We start from the raw sequence: 18,169 nt of genomic DNA, 5'->3' as shown, positions 1-18,169 counted from the left end.
TGATATAGTCACTCACTTCGAAAGTTGAAAATACTAATTATTAGTTCATGACCACAATTTTTTTTGTGTGATCTAACCCTAAATTCACGTTTTTTAGATTTTTCCTCAAATGTCAGCTATAAGAATAAGATCTACCTACCTGCCAAATTTCATGATTCTAGGTCAACGGGAAGTACCCTGTATGTTTCTTGACAGACAGACGGACAGACAGACAGACAGACAGACAGACAGACAACAAAGTGATCCTATAAGGGTTCCGTTTTTCCTTTTGAGGTACGGAACCCTAAATATGTACATGCTAAGTTTGGTTAATAATAATTGTTCCGGTTCTGGCAGCTGGCTCTGGCAACTAGGTACATTTCATTGCTAAATCCAGCTACAAACTGATTAAGAGTTACTAGTTAAGAGGAGTCAACTGATTTGCACGGCCAGAATGTAATGACCATAATAATAGGGGCTTAGATTTTGACTTCTCTAATCTCTGAATTCCAGTTCCACATAACTATTATGAGTTATGATGTAAAATTACTGTTACGTTCCCATAGCAGTGAAGGCAAGAGTGAAGGCGAAAATAAGTAATGTATGCGGTTGGCAGGGTTGGCAACTGGCAACTGCAGTAATCAGCGAGTCGAACTCGTACATCCTTCATCAATCATTCTAAGCAATCATTATTACTCAGCATTATTACAATAATTATTGGCTACAAAAGGCATTGATTTATTAACTACCAAAAGGGCTACAACTACAATCATTATAGTGAGCGAGCATCAACCAATCACAGGTGATTGCGATCATGACATACAACCAACAATGTCATGATCAACCAATCACAGGTGATTGCGATCATGACATTGTAGCTGTCATTCTACCGCACGAGTGTTTCGTTCATATTATCTATGGTTTCGTTTGTCACTTGTCAGCACTTGTCAGTTTAGATTGTTCTGTCAAAGTTGGGAGCTGTTTACGTTTTGTATAATTTATTTGCGAGCGATTTTCTTAATTTTTGAGTTTATTATTATTGTTTGTAAGTCGATAATTTATTTCGAAGTTTACACAGTGGCACGTATTCGTGATTATTGTATCTAAACGGACCGTGTCAGATGTCAAGAGGTGAATAAATCCGTGTTTTGTGTTCTAACGTGAGAGTGACAGCTTTTTTGTTTGGGATTTGGTGTGAAAACAAACGGTGAGTGGTCTTTTCATGGTCTTTTCCTTTTTATTATTCACTTTATTTATTTGTAACAAATACTGTAGCAAATACTTATCACTTATTTTAGAGTCCAAAGCCGTGGGGACTCAAAAAAAACTTCGTAAAAAATTGGTTGATGGTTAGACAAGGGTTTGATCAGCACCAAGGAACCAATCAAGGAACATAATATTTACTCTGTCAGCACACAGTGGCCAAAAATTTTTGTGCAATGGCACAGTAGGTAAGTAGGTACCTAATATTAGCTTCTTGGTAGGTACCTACATATTAGTGTTTAAAGTTACAACAGTCATTTTAGTGCCTAGTTTTTTAGGAGTTGCGCGAGCGCCACGATATCAGAGGTCAAATTAAGGCGAAAGTTGTTTGGTCTTGATATAGGGGAAGTAGCCAACTTACAGTATTAATTATTATTTATTACAGTTCACATAACATGGGTATATAATTGTTTTGAAGATCAAGTATGTACTTATAGCAAAACTTGATAGATATAGGATAGGATAGTTGCAAACCCTTGTTTAAGTCCCTTAACATACTCCCTTTGCCTTGTATTTATATAAAGGAAATGTGCTTTTTTGTAAAAAAGAACCCTGATCTTTTCACCAGACATGGAGATGTACTTGGAAAACGAACAAGACACAAAGACAGATTGATACTGCCTCACATAAAATTATGCTTATTTCAAAATAATTCATATTGCATGGCAATAACCATATTTAACCAGCTTCCTCCCCATGTTAAAGTAATGTCACTGCCTTCACTTAAATCATTCTTAAATAAATGGTTATTAGAGAAGTGCTACTATTCAATTAAGGAGTATCTAAAACCTTATAAGTGACTTTTTTTTTAATTTTAAAGAGGCGGATAAAATGTTTATATTTAATAATTTATGATTGATATGACTGACCCATTGATATGGATATGACCTTAAGTATTGTGGTGTTATTCTAAGATTGTTATTTCTATTTTTTTAACTGAAGAACATGTATACTTCTTTTTTTTTAATAATTATTATTGACTTGACAGGGGTTTTTTATATTTGAATAAAATCATATTGTTAACATTAGGTACTTTCTAGATAGATACATTTAAATATAAATAAGTTAAGTAGATTATTGATTGTTAATTTTCACACTTTATTATTCTATGATAATGTAGTTACTATAATAAGTTGCACACCAAATTATTGGTTGAATGTCAAGGGCTCAAAATAGATTTAAGACCAAATTGTACCACATTCTGGCAAATAAAAAACTATTTCTATTTCTATTTCTATTTCTTGAATGTAATAGGATAAATTCACATTTAAAAACTTTCAAAAGTGAAAGCAGATTTCGTTTCATAATAGGAATTACTTAAATTATTTATTTAGTATTCAGAATATTTTAAACATTAAGTTCTTACTTAATTTTTTGAATGTATTAAGCAATGATATTGAATGACACGGTAGGTACAACCCAACAAGCCTGTTTTCTAAAGGACATTCTTAATATTATGGAAACTTTGGAAACCTGTAGAACAGGTATTATATTATACAATTGGTGGGATGCCATTTATATTCAAAGGAGGCAATGAAATACCTACTGCATAAACTAGAATTCACTTTCACTATACTGTTACTATTGAATATATATTATATAAGGGGGGGTAAGGGGGTGCACTAACATCTTAACACCCCAAATGTCAACCTCACCTGCACGTGGTGCCCCCTGCGAATCAGCGAACGAGGATATGACCACTGAAGAATGGCGGGATAACCATTCCAAATGGCTTGGCTTTAAATAACACACACCAGAGACGGGCAGCAGCGTCACTGGTGCAAAATGGCCTACAGCCCTGCGCTGACAAACCCGCCTGCCCAGCGTGGTCAGTATGGGCATTACTTCTAATGAGCAGCGCCAACAGACAAAGGCCCCCAGTTCCCGGCAGTCCTGCTATTCCCGATCATGGTAAGGTGAGCGGGTGGATGAGGAAGGCTGAGGACCGTGTTTGGTGGCGTGCTCTTGGAAAGGCCTATGTCCAGCAGTGGACGCAAACAGGCTGATGGATTGGATTGGATATATTATATTACTCAAGATTAGTCATTTGTATACAGTGTACAACTATTCAGTGGCGTGCAGGTCATAGAGGAATAAATGCACTGCTTACCCCAGTTGTAATAGCTCAATGCATATTTTTCATTATGACCTGCCAGTAAACAGGTTCCTACCTGACTAATGCCTACCCTGGCTTCAAACCCTGTGCACGCCACTGCAACTATTAGTATAGTTATAGAGGACAACAGATGAAAAAAACGTTTGTTTGTGTTGTTGTGTTGTGCAACAACAAATGTGTTTTTTCATCTGTTTTGTTTATTCCATTAAAAACAATCTCTAAGCTAAATTGACAGTTCAAAAAGTAATGTGTAGAGAATATTTTGAAAGAATAGTGAATACCATTATTATTTAGACCTTTCAATTTAGTTTAGAGATTGTATGCGTCCGCCAAATCAGCATCAATGTCTTCTTCTTTTCTTAATATATGGCTTTTTTCAGTGCCATGTCAGCACAATGCTCTTTGCCAGTCTCAAGTAGCTTGAAGGAGACACAGAGGAGATTGGCCGGTAAAAATGTGCAGTTAAAATTTTAAACTGTATACTGTAATAGAAGGGTTAATTTATTGTTAGTGACATAATATACTTATTACATAAAATATTACAACTGGAATCACAGAGACAGACACACACACACGGAAAAGACAATAGAGAAACATAAATACCCAAATTATAGCTTACGTTGTTAATTTTAAAACACTCAGTGTCTTTATAATGCACGTTTTTATGATATCTAAATATATGAAACGAAAAGGTGACTGACTGACTGACTGATCTATCAACACACAACACTGTAGAATAAAATAGTAATCCAATTAATGTTAAAAACTTGTCATTGCAATCATAATTTTAAATGTCCATAAAAATACTTATGTTTCAAGGTAAGTACTCAAATAGCGATAACTGTTTATATTTTAATTACTTACTTAAGTACTTAAAATTGTTATTTTTCCTATGCTTATTAATTATTTTCTTGAATAGCCATTTCTAATATGCAAGTAAATTATGATTAGTCACAGACATTTATGGCTTTAGAAGCCTTAGAAGATAAACAGCCTTAAGAAATTATAACTTAAATCAGTCGTCATCAACCTATCGCTGGTTCACTACTGAGCACAGCTCTGCTCGTAGAATGAGAAGAGTTTGGCTATAGTCTACCACACAAGCGGAATTGGCAGACTTCACACACTTTTGAAAACATTATGGAGAACTTTGCAGGTTTCCTCGCGCAGTTTTTCTTCACCGGAACAAGTGATATTTTAATTGCTTGAAACATACATTAGAATAGAATAGAATCAGTACCCATATTATAAATGTGAAAGTGTGTTTGTTTGTTGGTTTGTTGGTTTGTCCTTCAACACGTCGCAACGGAGCAACGGATCGACGTGATTTTTTGCATGGTTATAGTTAAAAACCTGGAGAGTGACATAGGCTACTTTTTTCCCACAGGATTTTTAAAAACCTAAAACCATAGAATATATTTTTATTCAAGTAAACTTTCACAAGTGCTTTTGAATCGTAAACCCCCCTTCCAGGTTAGCCCGCTATCATCTTAGACTGCATCATCACTTACCACCAGGTGAGATTGCAGTCAAGGGCTAACTTGTATCTGAATAAAAAAAAAAAAAAAAACTAGTTAAATTTACCTTTTTTTTTTTTTTACTCTCTAAAGTTATAGGAGCCTGTCCGGCGACGAACCTCCTTGATCTAAGCACTGGGTTACAATGGTAACCCAGTGCTTAGGTCTTACTTACTATACAGTCTATACTTTTTTCAGTAAAATAGTATCCAATACTAAGTACTCACTTGCTTAGCAGTGACGACTACTAGTCGAGTTAGTAATAATAATAATTACCCTAACAATTCCCTGATTAGCATATAGGGGATATTGAATGAAGCAAGTAACTAACTAACCATTGTTTAACTATTTATCATTGTCTACCAATAAGGAAATCTTTACAAGCTATCAAAAGGTTGTTACACTCGAAAGGTCGTTTTTACGTTTAGCATGATGGGCGAATCTACACTGGTCGAATTTTTTCGTATTTAAATCGATTGGCAGAGTACCTACGACCTACCTACCTACAGTTTGAAAAAAAGAACAGAAAATAACTTTAAACTTCAGTGGGTGATTTATCGAACTAAATATTATATACGCAACAGTGATAGCTAGTGGTCAAGACTTCGAGGGATTCCGGGGTTCGATCCCGGGTACTCACCTCTGACTTTTCGGAGTTATGTGTATTTGCTATTTACTTAATAAGCAATTAAATATCACTTCCTTTAACGGTGAAGGAAAACATCGTGGGGAAACCTACATACCTGATATTTCTCTATGCGATGTTCTCAAACGTGCGTGAAGTCCGACAATTATACTTGGCCAGTGTGGTGGACTATGGTCTATAGCTAAACCCTTCTCATCGAAAAGATTCGAGCTTAGTAATGAGCTGGCGATAGGTGAATGATGATGATGATAGTGATGAGTTACAGTAGCGGACAGGAAATATTGTACCTTAGAAAGATATAGTAGTTTTGTAGAGTAGTTGTCTCTGTTGTTGAGACCGACAAAACGTCACATACGTAGATAAAAGTGATAGAGACAACGCTCTACGAAGCTGAAATCTCGTTCTAAAGGTCGATGTACAATATTTCTTGCAGGCTACTGTACTCAAAAGCTGATGTGGCTAACGTATGCATCGTGCAATTTGTTGCGATCGATCGACCAGCTGCACGGCCAAAACCGGTCCGTGTAAACGCAGCATTATAATGAGTCGGTGCGAAAACATTATGTGGGCGGTGTTACGTAAGAAACCCATGTTTCCAGCTCAGTACGCCCGTATAGAACAACTTTGTCGATAAAACGGCCAGACGGCGTCGAACTAACGGTGTCCGTCAACGTAGGTACGAGAATACTATGTTTGTATTGTATAGTAGGTAGGTAGGTATGTCTCATCGGAACTATACTATATCTGCACGATATATTGAAAGTGGTCGTCCGCATTGCACGGATGTATGTAAATCTATCACACATCACACCAATATTGTAGTAGTATTGTATTGTTTGTGTGTGTGTGTGTGTGTGTGTGTGTGTGTGTGTGTGTGTGTGTGTGTGTATATATGTATGTATGTATATATGTTTGTTACTCTTTCACCCAAAACCTTGTATTAACACATAGGTTACTTGTTATTCGCGAAAATCAAGAGTTCCCACGGGATTTTAAAAAAAAACCTATATCCGGGACGGGAATTGATGATCGCAGTAGATGATAGTAAGTAGTTAGTAGTAGCACAGCTGAGGACGCTGCTGCCCGACTATACTCCCTTAGTCGCCTCGTACGACACCCGCGGAAGAGGGCCGGTGACAACTGTATTCTGCTGCGCGATTGCGGTAGAATGACAGCTACTATGTCACGATCACAATCACCCCTGATTGGTTGACGCTCGCTCACTATTGGCTACAAGCTACAATGCATTGTTGCAACAAGAATAGTACAAATTCAGCCAATCATAACAATTGAGTTTCTAATAATGATTGATGCAGGTTTTACGAAATCGCTCTACCGATCTGCCGTCACCACACGGCACCCGGGTTAGGTAATTTGTACGAATAGATATATTTAATCTGTTTCTAGGGTCATGAAATGATCCTATCAAAATGAATAAATCTTGCATTACCATATTATTATGTACTCGAGTAGTTCGCAAATAAAACATTTTCAGTCCATCGCACCCATATAGCGAAAGTTTCCCGATAAACGAGCAGCAGGCGTCATCGTGACGATGCGGAATGTCAGATCTGCCTGCAAATGGCATATCTCATCGGGTTAAATGAAGTGAAATGGGTAACTGACATTGTTATATACTTCCTTTGGTCGTGGATAAATGGTCTATCAAGGTGAAGTTTATTGCGAGCCGGGTAACATGTTTACTCTTCAATAAGTTCATTAATTTAGATGGAAATGTTATCTCGAATTATAAGCAGTTCTGTGTTTGATTTCTTCTTGATAATCTGGGTCAGGTGTCTTCAAACTTTTTGATCTACAGTTTAGCGTAACGGCCACACGGATTCTTCCACTAAGCCCAAAGAGCTAACTCATTATACTAATTACCAACATCACCTGCTGTAACGGTGAAACGGAAAACATCGCGAGGAAACCTGCATGCCTGAGAGTTCTACTACTGAGAGACTACACACACCTTTGCGAACATTATAGTTTGCAAAGGTGTGTGTAGTCTACCAATCTGCACATGACCAGCGTGGTAGACTATGGCCAAAAACCCTTTTCAGTCTGAGAGGAGACCCGTGTTCTGTAGTGAGCCGGCGATGGGTTGATCATGATGATGATGATGATGAGCAGCTGCTAATGTCTAATTACCTACCTATCATAATATCAGTCGTTTACTGATCATCTCAGACTAGTAATAGAGTCCCGTTGGACCCTTCGGGCACGGAGTCCTAGATATATCTGTAGAGGCTGACTTAGTATTACTCGGGAGCTAAGGCAGGACGCTTACGGTGTAATCAGTCCCTACCAAGCGGCCTTTGAGCGAACACGCGTTGATAGAATATTAAATTAGTTCGAAGTGTTATAATTAACCGTCCCCACACACCCCAATACCATCCCAACATAGAGGGCCCTGTTTCCCACTGGGCACTATGGGCACGTGCCCAGGGCCCACGATCGATAGGGGCCCACTAGTCCTTGCCAGATCACCAAACTATAACCGACCGACCGATATTTTATTACCGAAAATTTAGAACGTGACTTATCTACTTTCTTTGCCTATTCTAAGAAAATAGTACCTACTCTGTCAAGATCATAGAGGCCCCATTATTCTAATGTGCCCAGGGCCTCCAATAGGATAAAGATGGCTCTGCTGAATATACCCATGTTTCTAGATGTTTCTAGTTCACCACGCCCGTATAGCACATAGTTTGCTGATAAACGACCAGTCGGCGACACTGTGCCGGGTGTCGAATGTCCGATCGCCCTGTGAAACCTATATACGACCTATAATATGTAATCTTATTATGTATCATATAATACACATAATCTCATTATCAATGTTATATTATACTTACTCGTATAACCTTATTATGTTAATCGAGTAAATTAGGAAGCCTTTGCCTTTGAAGGAAATGCTTTTTCAGCTGTTGCTTTATTGACTTATGGATGACCGTGATATAGGACATGCCATGTTTACGGATGTAATAAATGAATTTATATTGTACCTAATCATTAATCAGTATCGCAAGTCGCGAAGTAAAAATGCAAAAAAAAAACAAATATAGACAAATAACAGTGTTTCTAAAAGTAGGAAAGTAAGTTTATTTATTAATTATAGACACACGCTTGACCACAATTGTATTACGTTATCCGTAGGTTACAGAAAGATTATAATTAAGTACAGTGGAATCCGTTTATAACGACATCGAAAGGAATTAACAAACACGTCATACGAAGCGAACGTCATACAAAGCATTTTTGTTAAAAAAAACCTTATTTACGATAGGTACCAGATTGATATCACTAAAAACAATGCATGATGTTCAACTATCAGTTACTCACTGAGGTTCAAAACAAAAACAAGCCACGGGCTGAATGTCGTCGGGAATCAACGAACATTGCCGAAGGTGTACAGAATCATGTCGGTCACTATAAACGGACAAAATTTATTAAAATGGGTCATAATAAGCGACATGTCACTGTAAGCGAATCCGCGAAGTCATTATATTCGATTTCGTTACAAAGAATTGTACACGAAAACCAAACTTCGTTGTGTAATGACGTCATAATAAGCGGTTGGTCAATATAGGCGGAGTCATAATAAACGGATTCTTAAGTCTTACTGTACTGTACTTAAGTCTTTCAGGCTTTATATATATGAAATTATTAGGTATTCGGACAAATTAAATGTTGGACAAATACCTATCTAGCCTTAATTATTTACCTACCTAATAATGTAAAGAAAAACCTAAAAGGAAATCATAAAAGACCACATGGCCAGATTAATTGCAATTTGCAACCGAGGTTACCAATGTGTAATGGCAACATTTTGATGATTATTTCGAGGTAACTATCGAAATATACTTACACAATAGGTCGTCTACTCAGTAAAACACTCTGTTCAAATGGCTAACTAGGTACCTACCTTCTTCGAATAAACGATTTTTAGGGTTCCATACCTCAAAAGGAAAAACTGAAGCCTTATATTAGGATCACTTTGTTATCTGTCTGTCTGTCTGAAGAAACCTATAGGGTAGATACTTCCCGTTGACCTAGAATCATGAAATTTGGCAGGTAGGTAGGTAGGTCTTATAGCAGACAGGGGAAAAATCTGCAAACCGTGAGTTTTAGGTTACATCACAAAAAAAAAAAAATTAAAATGTGTTCATGAACAAATCATTTGTATTTTCAACTTTCAAAGTAAGATAACTATGCCAAGTGGGGTATCATATAAAAGGGCTTTACCTGTACATTCTAAAACATTTATTTTTATTTATTTTTATGCATTATAGTTTTTGATTTATCGTGCAAAATGTCGAAAAAGTACGACTTTAGTACGGAAACCTCGGTGCGCAAGTCTGACTCGCACTTAGCCGGTTTTTTTTTTCTTAATCAAGATAAGAATAAATTAAATAAAAATAGTAGAATTAATTAATAACTGAGGACATTAAAGTTTAGTTGCTAAAATTCAAAGACCTTGAATCAAGCTAATGGAAAGAAATCATAATTTCGATGCTGTTGACCGATAAAAAGGCGGATATATAAAATGCGTTTTATTAGAGCGGTTTAAAAGTTAGTGAACGGTTAACCTTGTGGTCTCTGTAAACGATTACGTGCGGCGTGTTAACAAGAAATAGCCAAGCAAATTTTTCGCCAAGGTTAATAAATGCCCTGATTATATCTGTAACCTGTTAAACCAAAAAAATATAAAAATATTAGCTAACGGCTGGCATGCATTGCTATGCGACTCGTGCCGCGTGCGCCACCTATAGGTATAAATTATTTTTCCCGCGTGTATTTAATTTGATATGTGCTGTGCTGTGATCTGCTTACTTGCAATGTGAAGGAGCCCTCATAACGATCAAAGGATTTCAATATTTTGCTTAGTAAAAAATATTATAATGATAGAGTAATCGACATAACTCAGCGGGTGGCGAAGCTGAAGTGGCAATGGGCAGGGCAGATAGTTCGAAAAACCGATAGACGTTGGGGTCCCAAGGTGCTGGAATGGCGACCTCGCACCGGAAAGCGTTGGAAGACCCCCACTAGGTGGGTTGATGACATTAGGCGAGTCGCAGGGAGCCGCTGGATTAGGGAGACGCAAGACCGTGGCGTGTGGAAGTCCCTACAAGAGACCTATGTCCCGCAGTGGACGTCTATCGGTTGATGATGATGATGATAATATAGGATTGGATGTAGTTATTAGTTTATGGTTAATTCAGACTTTGTACCTAAATTTTATGGTACCTACTAACATTTCGAAGGAAACTTACAGTTTTAAATTTATTATCCCAGCGCCTATTAGAACCGGCGATTTATTTCAACTTTAATTGCGGATAATAAAACGTTGGGGAAACATTTGAAGTCTTTACGACTTAATTTAAAATTGGATTATTTTGTAACATTAAGAAAATGAATATTAAAACTTTGTACCAGTATTAGCCGAGACCCTTTCTAGTTCTTAGGGATGAATGTTGAGTTATAAAAACCATTGAGTATTTTACAGTTCAGAGGTATAGTCTAAGTTATTATTTATAACATAAGCTCTACTATTAAATCTTCACAGTGTTAACGATGACGCAGCGGATCGGAGGTCGTAACTCGTAAGTTCAAATTTAAAATCGTACCCCTTCTATTTCTTGGAGAAGAATGTTAAGTTAGAAAAAATGCGATGCGGCCAAGTGCCAGTCACACTTGCGCACTGAGGGCTCCGTACTACAGTCGTATTTTTTGGACATTTAGCACGATAAATCGAAAACTGTTATGCACAAAAATAAATAAAAATCAAAATAACAGAGCAAAATGTTGCCCTATCATTTTATCAAATACATTGTTAGGTATAACAGATAACTAGTGCATTTACCTAATATTTTAGTGTAGGTAGGTAAATACACATTAATTTAGCAACTAGACCAAAAGGTTGGTTGTTATTTTAGATAGCACTAGTTGATGGCTGCGACTTCGTCCGCGTCCCGCGGGAACTCTTTGATTTACCGGGATAAAAGTAACCTATGTCACTCTCCAGGTCTTTATTTATACCCATGCAAAAAATCACGTCACCGTCCGTTGCACCGTTGCGACGTGATTGAAGGACAAACCAACAAACCAACATACCAACAAACCAGCAAACAAACACACTTTCGCATTTATAGTAAGGGTACTGATTTAATTTTGTTGGCCTGAAATTAAACCTACAATTAAAAGTGCACTTGCATAAAATTACTCTGAAGTGGGTCTGTTACGTATTCCTTTATTTCACGCCTATCTTAATTAGGATTTCCACGAAATTGTATAATACAGGACATGTTTCATAATAGTACTATACTCTAAGATTTTATACGTCTTTGTTATCTGCTATCTGCCAAAGCCAACATGATCCAAACTTCATAGTCGCAGAGACAATGCGCAGAGGAGCTTTCAGCTTTTATAAAATAACGAAGATCTGGCCCTCACAGGCTCTTTCTCCATTCCAAATCCAATACAAGTAAGCCCTTGACTTCGAGTTCGATCTCACCTGCTAGGTGATTCGCTAACTCACATTGTATAACACCGAATGATAACCATTTAGGACATTTGATATCTATTTCTAATCCATTGAAAGTTTTCTAAGAAGAATAATTACATATTTTGATATCATTCAGTGTATCAGCAATGTCAATGAGCTCGGAATATCATTCAGTTTGAACACTGAATTAGCGAATAACCCACATAAACTTTTACAGTTTCCTGAGGATGACTGTTTGTATATACATATATTTCATGTATTTTTGGATGTTTTGTGAACAATAAATAAAAAAAATATCCCCTGGTGGTAATGGTAAGTAATGATGCAGTCTAAGAGGAAAGCGGACTAACTGGGAAGTTTAAATTTTTGACGACCTCCCTGGCGTAGTGGTAAGCTCTGTGGTCTTATTAGTGGCAGGTCCCCGGTTCGATTCCCGGCAGGGTTTTGGAATTTTATAGTTTCTAAATTTCTGGTCTGGTCTGGTGGGAGGCTTCAACCGGCAAAGCCGGCACGGTTTAGCGATTTAGCGTTCCAGTACGATGCCGTGTAAAAACAAAAGCCATACTCCTTCCATCTTAGACTGCGTCATCACTTACTACCAGGTGAGATTGCAGTCAAGGGCTAACTTGTATCGGAATAAAAAAAAACAATTGCCTGAAAAATTAAGAAATATCCTACAATAATCAGAACGTTAGGAAACCCTTGTCATACATCACGCAGGCACTTTGTAAATGTGTCTGTCTATTTTCGTACCTACCGTGTAATGTACAGTGCAATTATTTCGCACAAGCCAGCTAAAACGACCATTCGTATGCTAGTCACAACTCAGCGCAGCGACCTTACTCCGGAGGTCGCGATAAAGTTAAATAATAAACGGTATCAGTTAGACAAAGTCATACGTGCTTGCCGGCTTCCGTGAATTTGGCAGTTGCCGAGTTTTGCTGTAATGCGGTAGAGTTACGTAGAACATTTTGAAAAGAATGGCAGGATCAAATCTAAGTTCCCAGTATTTGGCTTTATTATTAATCTAATACATATTTTGGACCCGCGTTTCGCATTTAAATGATGAATGTTTAGCGACTATTAAATATCCTTTAATATATTTAAGGAACTGACTGACTGACTCATATCAACACACAGCTCGAATTACTGGATGGATCGGACTGTTTGGCATGCCGATATCTATTATAATTATGACGTAGACATCCGCTAAGAAAAGATATTTGAAAATTCAACCCCTAAAGGGGCCAAAATAAAATAAATGAATAGCAGTTGTATTTACTGGATATTATGATTAAAATTAAATATCTATGTTCTATAATATTAAACTTATGTACTTAAATAAGCAGACCCGTCAAACAAAATGGTATAATAGGCATAACAATTTTTACAACGCGGCTGTTTCCTATTTTTGTGCGCTCACTTTTATTTTCTGCTCGCGTCCAACGATAGAAGTTCGGAAGGTCACCCTAACTTTCCGGAAGAGAAATAAACGGAAAGTACTTTTGTCTGTCGCAAAGTATTTTTGTACTAAAACACGGCACAACCGAGCTTCTTAGCTGTGTTTAAGGAGTGAATTTGTTCCATTCTCTCGCTTTCCTGTTTTATGAATTCCTTAAGTTCATTTTAATGAGAAATCTGTTTAAGAGGCTAAGGTACTGTTATAATTCTTGCAGATTCCTGTAATCCTTTGGAATTTGGATAAGTAATGTTTTGTATATTTATTAATTGCTACTTGGATCTTAAAATCCGTGTCATTTTAATAGATATAAGTCACGCAAATAACTATTGCGCTGGAACCATGTCTCATTAACATCGAAATGACGTCATTTTGACGTCAGCCGTAATAAAAATATACCATCAGCTCGCAACTTCAGCCTAGTGCTGACGTCACTAACAAACAATGGCGGCCGCGGGCATTAGCAATTTGTGGGACTTATACTACAATAATTTTGTGTTTTAAAAAAAATATTACAATTGAAAAAGAATATGGAAAATATTACAATAAAACCTTAAATAGCCTTATCTAATTGCTACACAAATCATGCCTGCGTGAAATGGTGCCAAGAATACTGGCTGCATGTCTGCGCTGGACTGACCAGATTTTTCGTCCGCGCGGATGTATTTAGTACTTCTGTCAGGGTAATATTATCCTGTTGGAATTTCTAAAAGTCCTTTCTTAGTATGAGTCACGTCATAGAAACCACCAATAACCTACATAGATCTCAAGTTTCTAGCCCCCAGAGATCTCAAAGTCAAAATAGGACTCAAAATGAGATGATGCCCGCACCTTCGTCAATGTGAATTTAGATTTTAAATAGTTGATTTTCCGGGATAAAAAATAGAGAGTCTCCTAGATGCAAGCTAGTTACTTAAATCTAAACGTATCTTTCGTTAAAATCGGTTTAACGGATGGGCCGTGAAAAGGTAACGGACACACAGACAGACACTTCCGCAATCCGCATAAGCAAACAAATACTACAACATCTGTTAATAAAGGAATAAGTGTCAAGAGCATACTTTTAGACTGAGGCGACAAGCTTCAAAAACAGTATCAAAAATTCTACTTTCTCTTTTTACATAAAAAGTAAGCGTAAAATATGTGAAAGTTGGCTTTTATGTGAAAGAGGTAAATTCAAAGACAATGAAAGACGCTTAATCCTTCCTTTTAATCACCTGTTCTCTTTATAATATTGATAAGAGTTTTCACATAAAAATACTTAGTTATTTATGTTGAAAACGTCATTATTGTGAACTGTTTGTTATATGCAACTAGCTGATGCCCGCGACTTCGTCCGCGTGTATTTAGGTTTTGAAAATCCCGTGGGAACTCTTTGAACTCTGTTAACTCTCTTTGAACGGATAAAAAGTAGCCTATGTCACTCTCCAGGTCTTCAACTATACTCGTGCAAAAATCACGTCGATCCGTTGCTCCGTTGTGACGTGATTGAAAGACAAACCAATAAACCAACAAACAATCACACTTTCGCAATTATAATAAGGGTACTGATTACTTAATGTCATGGCCGATGTACCTACATTATTTTCTGCCGCGTACTGTACATAGTTACTTTAATTTTTTTTTATTCAGATACAAGTTAGCTGTTTTTTTGTTTTTTTGTTTTGTTAGTTTGTTTCATTTTTACCGAATTAAATCCCTAAGAAACAGAACAGAAACGTATAACAGTTCATGACAGTTAGGAAACTTGTAACAAAATGTCGAGGCTTCGAGGCCACTGGCAGGCGTCAAAGGTGACATTTGACTGTAGGTAGCCTTTTTTTGATGTCACGTCACCTATAGCCTAATATTTGACGTATCTTCGATTCAGGGTCAAATCGAGAGTTCCCTCACTCTAGTTCACTCTGCCTTAAGTTTTTGTGGTGAGATTATTAATTTTTAAAACACTTAAGTAGGAAAGTACTTGTTATAGTCGACGCATTTTAAACTAAATCTGGTCACTTTCAGAAATCAGGAGATTTTGTAACTTATTTCTTTACTATAGTCGACGCATTTTAAACTGAGTCGTCAAGTTATCTGTCTGTTTCGCTCACACTTACCTACGACCTGTAAGTGCCGACCAGCTTTAGTTTCACAGCACATAAGATTGTGTTTATCGCATTGTACTAGACAGTAATTCGATCCTAGTTTCACGTAGACTCCGACTGAACCTGGCCATTACGCAACAGCGAATTTCCTTGTGCCTCGGACCGGTAGTTTACTACGTAATTTTGTACGGCATATATTATTATCAAACTACATAGCTTTCTTTTTAAACTAAGAATATTGGCCATGTTAAACAGGACTAATAAGTACATATATCCATACTAATATAAATGTGAAAGTGTGTCTGTCTGCCTGCCTGCTAGCCTTTCGCGGCCCGTCCGTTCAACAGATTTTGACGAAATTTGGTACAGAGACAGCTTGCATCCCAGGGTGGGACATGATGTACTTTTTATCTCGGAAAATCAAAGAGTTCCCAAGGGATTTTTAAAAACCTAAATCCACGCGGACGAAGTCTCGGACATCATCTAGTTATACTTAGATTAGTTTTTTCTCTATAATCTATTAAAAAATCTCTGTGCCAAAGGTTGAATGTATTTGTCGAAATTCCATTAGTCTCTCTTAGTTACAAATAAAATTGTAATAATTATTATCGCTCTTTATCGCTCGGGGGTCCCTATTAACATAGATAAGTAACTCACATTAAAATAAAAACAGATGGGACGTTTGTTTAATAACGATTACACTAAAGATGATAACCACATTTACGTGTACGTGAATATAATTTTGCAAATTCAGCCAATTGTTGGCTGGCAGAAGATACTATCTCAAACATTAACTAGGTTTACTGCGAGTCCGATAGGCCTCATTTCGTTTGCCACTAATTGGCCCATAAACACTTATCTAGAACATTCCATCCTCTCTTCATTGCTACTCCGAGCCAAATTGTTAACAAAACAATCCAAGAGTTACAGACCTATAATTGCAATTGGCTTTACAACCTACTTTAACTACTTCACTACCTAAACAAGTGGTAATAAAAAAACATGACTGCCCTGCCCAAAAACGAACTTAAAGGTACGATTCCGAACCACGCTGCATGCAGCAGTTCTGTCGCGGTACTACTGGTCCCCATACAATCTCTACGTATAAGCTTATATATGAGATTACATTCCGAGCTAGACAGCAATGTCGCGGCAGCAATGTAGCGGAACAATGTAGATTGTATGGGGACCAGTAGTGCCGCAACAGCACTGTTGCGACAGCACTGCTGCGTGCAGCGTGGTTCGGAATCATACCTTTAATCTCTTTGAATTTAAAAATGGCGCCTATAGCCGCCATATTGAGTCTTTCAAATTTATAGCCAGTATCACTCGGGATGATGTAAGGGTACCCCATCCCACAGATCCAAATCTGTTCAGGCTGTTTGAAATTATACTACACAAATTTCAAACCCCTATTTCACCCCCTTAGGCGTTGAACTTTCAAAAATCCTTTCTTAGCGGATGCCTACGTCATAATAGCTATCTACATGCCAAATTTCAGCTCGATCCATCCAGTAGTTTGAGCTGTGCGTTGATAGATCAGTCAGTCAGTCACTTTTTCTTTTTATATATGTATTTAGAATACAGAAACACACTTACATATAGTACGCGACAGGTCGAGATGGCAATTGGGAAGAAACAGCCCCCGCGCTACGGGTGCGCGAGGTTTTCCCCCGCCTCATACCCCGATTGCTATCTCAACCTGTCACGGACTATACACCCTATAATGTCGAACAGTGCCACAATAAAAGTTAAGTAACAATATGATTTTCAGTGTTGAATTCCGTAAGTCTCTAATCCAATTCCTAATATGCCAGAGACTATTTGCAGTCCACACAAGATAGAAATGAAATTGGCTCTCAGAATATGATATTCTTGTTCATGCAGTTATTATTTAGAGCAAAATATCGCGGTAGTAGAAGCGCGAATGACCTTAGAAAGTGGAGCATAGCGTAGAAACATATCATAAATTCAGCAATATAAGGTTTCCCAGCAGCTAGTTGCCTTTTGAAGTGAACTTCCTTTCAGCCCCGGGAATATATACGTTGTTCTGTTGTGTTTGCGAGTTAGGAGCGGCAAATTGTAGGATTACACAACTCCTAAGTTGTACGGTCAACATCACCGCCGAATCTTCTTCGGCAACGAATTCATCGGCCTGTTTTTTGACGATCGTGATTGTTTATTTTCAAAACATGGGACGAACAAAATAACTTGGCACTGACAGCGGAATTCAAATAAAGCTTTGTTGGTGTTACAAATTAGGAGTTTGTTTTGTTTTGCGTCGTTTAGTAAGTTATGAAAATGCCGTCGGTAAGGAATGTTTTGGACCGCTCCTCGCTCGAGTCTCTCAGGGGGTGTTTTTCATTTTGAAAATAATATTAAGTACAGCATGTTTGTCGCGAAATCGGTGATTTATGTTAGTTTCCGTTTACTAGCAGGCCATCCGTTTGGACTTCCTTTCGGCGGTATCGTGTAAATAAGGTCTTGGCATTTTGCTTGCCAGTTTAATGGCTGTAAATTTTATAAGAAAAACAGTTGTTGGCTGCCGCGCCCAAGATAGAGTAGCAACCGTTTGTGAATATTTATTGCTTCAC

At 37.5% G+C, this 18,169-nt stretch overlaps 1 protein-coding gene across 2 annotated transcripts in view; it reads left to right on the top strand.

Annotated features, from left to right (window-relative positions):
• Nucleotides 1-930: 930 nt before the first annotated feature.
• The window catches only part of LOC117990052 (furin-like protease 2), a 298,563-nt gene continuing 281,324 nt past the window's right edge, over nt 931-18,169 (top strand). For both annotated transcript variants that reach the window (XM_034977494.2, XM_034977492.2), the window contains exon 1: nt 931-1,186. The gene's annotated coding sequence lies outside the window, so the exon portion shown is untranslated. The remainder of the gene's footprint in view (nt 1,187-18,169) is intronic.

The sequence above is a fragment of the Maniola hyperantus genome, chromosome 17 (assembly GCF_902806685.2).
Source record: "Maniola hyperantus chromosome 17, iAphHyp1.2, whole genome shotgun sequence".
NCBI lineage: Eukaryota > Metazoa > Arthropoda > Insecta > Lepidoptera > Nymphalidae > Maniola > Maniola hyperantus.
The sequence above is the reverse complement of the archived record's forward strand: the minus strand, read 5'-3'. Positions and strand labels throughout refer to the sequence as shown.